Genomic DNA, 6,976 nt, shown 5'->3' on the forward strand with positions numbered 1-6,976 from the left:
CAGTCTGTGACCGTCTCTTGTACCATGTCTGCAGTCTCTGACCGTCTCCTGTACCATGTCTGCAGTCTCTGACCATCTCCTGTACCATGTCTGCTGTCTCTGGCCGTCTCCTGTACCATGTCTGCTGTCTCTGACCATCTCCTGTTATAATGTCTGCAATCTCTGCCTGTCTCCTGTATCATGACTGTCATTCTGCCTGTTGCCTCCTCCTTCCCTCTACCAGCTGTCACCTCTGCCCCCCCATGTCTCCCAATGACCCTCCCATTCTCATCCTCTCCCCCCAGCGATCACAGCCTTTTTCTCTTTCAATAAATTTTTATTAAGTTTCAAAATAAGGTTACAACAGTCACAAATGTCATCCGAAATATTAAAAACTCTAATAATCAATGCACATCTTTTTGCTTTAATCCATGCGCAAATTGTAACCTTGCAAAAGCACATATATTAAAAGATAATAACCCTACAACTGATAGAGATAGGAAGAAAAGAATAGAGAAAAAGGAAACAGAGAGAGAAGGGAGGGAAGGGGAGAAGGGGTAAGGAGGGGAAGCTCAGTGCCTATCCACCCGTTAGATTCCAGTTAAACAAGTGCAGGAACCTGGGTAAGGGGGATATCAATAAAAACAGCCCAAGGAGTCCAAATCTCATGGAACTTAGCAACGGAGTCATTTAATATACTGGATAATTTTTCTTGAACCATGATCCATGAGATTTTTTGTTTAGCAACTGACATGAGTGGCCTAGGCTGTTTCCAGGATTTGGCTATGGATATTTTGGAGCCGAGTAAGATGAAATGAACTAGGTGTTGTGTAGATTTAGGAAGCGAGGGGATAAGGGCATTTAACAAGGCTACGTCAGGGGTCCTAGGGATCTGAAATCCGGTCACTCTGTGAATCATATTGAAGATGAGTCTCCAGAATGAGCGGATCCTAGGGCATTCCCACCAGATGTGGGCCATGGAGCCCCGAAGCTGGCAACCCCTAAAACAAAGAGGATCCGCATCCGAAAACATAGCAGCCAATCTGGAGGGAGTAAGATACCATCTGGTAATGACCTTTACATTCGCCTCTACCAAGGAAATATTCTGAATGCCCTTGAACGATCTAGAGACAGCTTTATGCCAAGACTCCAAGCTAATGGATTTCTGAAAATCAGACTCCCAAGCCGTCATATAAGTTGTTTTATCAATTGGGTGAGTGAGGGCTGAATAGATCACCGAGATGCCTCCCCTCCGCCCCATGGCTTGTCCACACCAAATCTCATAAGCAGTAAAATCTGGGGGTAGGGGTTTGGTTCTCCAGATACTATGCAGGAAATTGGATATTTGTTTAAAGTGGACCATCTCTTCATCGGGTAGCTTCAGTGTGTGGATACAGTAGCTCAGGGAAATGGGACCACTAGAGGTGAAATATTGGCCAATCCGATATAGCCCCTTATCCATCCACCACTTAAAGTTAGAAGTTTGCAGACCATATGGAAAATCGGGATTATTGAAAATATGTGCCAAAGGACGGGAAGTGGACGTTAGGCAGGGATTTCCTTTGAGGCGGTCCCATAAAGCAAAAGATTGTGAGAGTACTGGAGAAAGAATGGAAGGGCGGGACTTGGCAGGGGACCAAAGCAACAAATCCAGGGGAATAGACGGGACTGCTTGTTGTTCAATATCGACCCAATCTGGTCTCTCAAATTTGGAGTAAAGGGTGGAAAATTGAGCCAGTCTAGCTGAGAGGTAGTATTTGTGAAGCTCTGGGCATCCCATACCACCCTTGTGTCTGTGACGAAAGAGTGTATCCTGTGGTATACGATACCCTGAAGAACCCCAGATAAATTTAAGCAGTTTGCCTTGGAAAGATTTTAAATGATTTCTCCTGATCGGGATTGGAAGAGAGCGAAATAGATAAAGCAACCTTGGGAGCAGCGTCATTTTAAGTGAGTTGATCCTCCCCAACCAGGAGAGGTAGAGTTTGGACCACCTGGCCAGATCAGCTTCCAGCTTTTTAAAGATAGGGGGGTAATTAAGGTCGTATAAGGTTTCAGTCTTAGCGGAAAGGGCGATACCCAGATATTGAATCGATGTATCACTCCACTTAAATTTAAAAGATAGTTTCAGTTCCGAAACCACCTCAGGGGGAAGGGATACATTCAGAGCCTCTGACTTAGAAAAATTGACGGATAGGCCCGCTAACGAAGAGAAATCATCAAGAGTGCGGTTCAAGTTGGGAAGAGTGGATAGGGGGAAGGTTAAAAAAAGCAGAATGTCATCCGCAAAGAGGGCGCATTTGTGGTTCCGGCCTCCACACTGAACCCCCGATATATTAGGGTTCTGTCGTATAGCAATCGCCAGGGTTTCAATTGCAATGGCAAAAATAAGTGGGGACAACGGACATCCTTGTCGAGTACCTCGTTTGATTCCGAAAGGGGAGGAGTAATGTCCCTTGATCCTAACTAGAGCTCTAGGGTTTGAGTACAGGGCCTTAATAATACCCATGAATCTTGTACCAAAACCCCACTTCTCTAGAATATCAAAGATATAGGGCCAGGACACGGAGTCAAAGGCCTTCTGAAGGTCCAGAGATAGCAGAAATCCTTTTTGGTGGCTCCCTCCCGCCCAATTGGTTTGCAGAATTGATACCAGATCAATTGCACGTCTAATTTGGTCAGGGCCTTGCCTGCCGGGTATAAATCCCACTTGGTCTTTATGCACATAGTGCCCAATGAATCCAGCCAACCTATTGGCTAAAATTTTAGTTAGGATCTTGAGGTCATTGTTAATAAGGGAAATTGGCCGATAATTAGAGACATCCTCAGGATTCTTGTCTGGCTTTGGTATCACCGTGATAAATGCTGTATTAATTTGGGAGTCAAAGGGGTCTCCTTTGGCTTTAAAATTAAAAAATTTCGTTAATTGAGGCGTCAAAATGTCTATAAATTTTTTGTAATAGGGGACAGAAAGACCATCAGGGCCAGGGGCCGAACCGCTTCGGAGACTCTTAACCACACCCCTTACTTCCTCCTCCGTTATTGGAGAGTCCATTATATCCCTGTGGGTGTCAGACAAGGAAGGGATAGGAAGTCCCTCAAGGAATCGTGAGGATAAGTCAGAGGAGGGAAGGGTAGGAGCTTCATAAAGTTTCGAGTAGAAACCCTGAAAAGCATCTAAGATTTTGGTCGGATTGGTTGTAGGAGGAAGACCACCAATTTTAATCTTGGGCATTGAAAGTAATTTAGGCTTAGGGGTCAATTTGGACGCAAGAAGGGGGCCGAATTTGTCTGCCTGAGTATAAAATTTATGTTTATTCCACCTAATTGCTTTCTCAGCCCGGGTAGTGAGAGCGAGATTAAGAGCCAACCTGGCGTTATCCAGTTGACTTATGGGTGTTCCGGAGGGATCTTGTTTATGCAAAGCTTTAAGGGAAAGAAAATCAGATTCTAATCTTTCAATTTCAGCTTTTCTTCCCTTTTTTACTTGCGAGGAGATCTGTATGAGCCTACCCCTAATGAAAGCTTTGTGAGCAGCCCAAAGTGTTTCAACTGAAACTTCTCCTGTGTCATTAAATGAAAAGTACTCTGTCAGGGCCTTTTCAATCTCCGCGACTCTGACGGGGTCTGAGAGCAAAGATTCATTCAGCCTCCAAAACAAGCGCGACCCTTCCGGAGGACCCAGTGCAAGGGATATAATTACCAAGGAATGGTCGGATAGAGCAGAATCTCTGATCGAGGCGGATAGTACTGTCGGTAGACTGGTAGAAGGAATGAGAATATGGTCTATGCGAGCATACGTAAGGTGAGGGTGGGAAAAATGAGTGTAATCCCTTTTGGAGGGGTTAAGTTCTCTCCATGTGTCAGCTAAACCAAATTCGTGAAGGATTTTAGCGATTTTAAGGCTTTCTTTTGTGGGACGTAATACCCTGGACCCTGGCGGTTTTGATTTGTCCAAACCCTGGTCTAGAGCTGTATTGGAATCTCCCCCAAAGACTATGGTGCCCTCCAATTCGGGGGATAGTGTGTCTAATAACGATTTGAAAAATTTAGCCTGACCTCTATTAGGTGCATAATACGAGACCAAAGAGAAGAGTTGATCTCCTATTTTGCCTTTCACCAGGATAAACCTCCCTTCTGGGTCAACAGTATCAGATATTTTAACAAAAGTGCATTTCTTAGAGATCAGGATTGCAACCCCTTTGGTTTTGTTTTCAGCACTGGCTAGATAAAATTGAGGAAAGTATGAGTGAATAAAAGTGGGGCTATACCGGACAGGAAAGTGAGTTTCCTGAAGCATGATGATGTCTAGATGTAGAGATTTATAGTGGTCCATTACCTTTCTTCGTTTAATTGGAGAGTTAATGCCTTGCACATTATGAGAGGCAATGCGGAGCCTAACATCTAGTGAATCAGCCATGGATCTCAGAATCTGGACCACGTCCAAGGCAGCCCTCACTCACCAGTAGCAGACCCAGGTCCCAAACGAGACCAAGAACAGCAGCTTCCATAACCGCAAAGGTTGAGTCCCTGAGGATAGAGTGTAGGAGTGCATAACCTGTAAATAAAGCATATTTTAGGCACAATCGAGTGTAGCTAGGAATCACTGGGTAAGGTAAGGAAAGACAGAAAAGAAAAGAGAAAAGTAGGTCTCCCTGAAAAGAAAAGTGGAGCTCCGGGTGGGAGAAACCCCGGAAGCTCTGAGAAGTGAAAGTAGAATCAGCTTCCCCTAAACAAGGGAGAGCTGTCCATCCCTCGGAGACCATCAGGTGTCCCAAGGAAGGATTGAGGCGCATTGGAACCAAGCTGGAACCGGGCGCCCAAAATCACACAAATATATTCTAATAAGCATAAGAAAGGTACACAGCATAGAAATAAAAATTCTATTTGCGTAAACTAACCACCCCAACCGATCGCCCCGAGCCCCCGCCCTCCCACCTAGTGAGAAGACGGGGGCCCCAAGGGACCGAATCAGCGCGACAGCGACACAAAAGGCATCACTCCTCCTAGTCGAAAAACAAAAAATGCGCTGATCAGTGGGAAGAAAAAAGGATAGCCCCAAATACTTAACAGGAGCAACAGGAAGGGAGCCCTCCCATTGCCCCAACACAGCTGCTAGGTTTAACAGATAATGAAAAATTCTGACCACACAGCACTAAAGCCATCTGGGATGATCAGATGAGGAAAAATAAGAAATAAAAATAAAAGTCAAAACAGCCAAGAAAGTCAAGAACCAGTATGGGAAGGAACCCCCAAAAGCAGCCAAGTCAAAAGGAGGAGAGAATCACATTGGAATGATCCTCAGATCCATGACCATCCGGCAAGACATTTCCCTGCTGGGAGAGCAGGAAAGATTAATCTTCAGGTTGTTCCATTTTCCCTTGCTTTTTTAGAGTTGCCCCTCTGCCAAAGGGGAGATTGAGGACTGGTAGGGACAGCTCGTTTGTTGGATCCCTGCCCCACAGATGTAGTCTCCATATCAGCTTCTTGTGCGATGAGCTTCAAACGTCGAAGTAAATTTTCTCCTTCATGAAAGGTGGAAAAAGCAAACGGTTTACCATTGACTGCAAATTTGACCGCAAAGGGAAAGGCCCATTTGTACTTGATGGCTTTTTGGGACAAGGCCTGAAGCAGTGGCTTAAGAGATCTTCTTCTTTGGATCGTGGACGGAGAAAGGTCTGCAAAAAGTTGTACCTGATGTCCCTGGCACATTACCGCCTGAGCAGCCCTCGCTTGTCTCATGACCTCCTCCTTAATGTAGTAATGATGGGGTTTGGCAATGATGTCTCTCGGGGAACCATCTTTCCTAGGGGGCCCCAATGCTCTATGAGCCCTATCCAGTTCTAAATGCTGTGGAGATATACTAGGGAGGAGATTTTTAATCAGGTCCTGTACTGCCTCAGGCACATTAAGGATAGTTTCTGGGAGACCGCGAATTCTAATATTAGACCTCCTAGATCTGTTCTCGAGGTCGTCAATGCGGGACATCGCTACGTCCAATTGATCTTGAAGCGAATGAATGTGGTGAAAATTCTGGGTTGTGGCAGCTATAGTTTCCTCCATTTTGTTCTCAATGGTTTCAATCCTAGTGCCCAGGGATTGGAAATCTGCTTTTAAATCATTTGTTATCTTAGCTGCCGTTTGGGCCAGACCCTTATCCAGCAAAACTGAAAATTTAATAAACAGGTCCTCCATGAGGAGAGCAGGATCCATGGGACGTGCGTCACTGATAAGGACACCTTGCTGTAATGGTACAGTTATTCCCCTATATGAAGGGGTTAATTCAGATCCCAACAGATTATTAGTTAGGGAATCCCCTGGGGCAGAGGACAAAGAGGATACCTGAATATGAGATCCCACCGAGTCAGGTATGATGTGTGGTTGAAATAAGGCTGGTTCTGACCTGCATAGCTGCCCTTGTTCAGTCAGGCTATGTGCTAGTGCCTGAAGCAGCGGTGCGGCGGCCATCTTGGATTTACCTCACAGATCTTCAGAGGTCTAAAATGGCTTAAAATCCTCGGTTAAACTCGGGGCAAGCCGTGTAGATATGTGCCCGCTACTCTGAGGAGCTAGTCCGTGCTGTTTTCAGCAATCCCGGACAGCTGTGTACCGGAAAACGGGCGCCGCGGTGACAGCCTGGAGCGGAGCTGACGGCTCAGGCGTCCATCCCCGCAGCCCGCGCATGCGCACCCGATCACAGCCTTTTTCATCCCAACTCTCCCACCTAGGGTGACCACATTTCCAAACTACCATTCAGGGACACCCTCCCTTCCCAAAAATCAGCTCAGTGTCACACGAATCACAGCACAGTGATTGGACACAAGAGGCGGGATTTATGATTTCTCCAATCACAAGCAGGCGGGATTGTGCTCCTCCAGGCATTCCCGGCCAGAACAAGTACTGTCAGTGAGTAAAGCAGTGATGTGGCGCCCTTTTTTGGGGGCATCGGGTTGGCCTGGGGGGTGGCTGTGTCAGCTTAATTCCTGGACACTGTATT

Source organism: Rana temporaria, chromosome 1 (genome assembly GCF_905171775.1).
Source record: "Rana temporaria chromosome 1, aRanTem1.1, whole genome shotgun sequence".
Taxonomy (NCBI): Eukaryota; Metazoa; Chordata; class Amphibia; order Anura; family Ranidae; genus Rana; species Rana temporaria.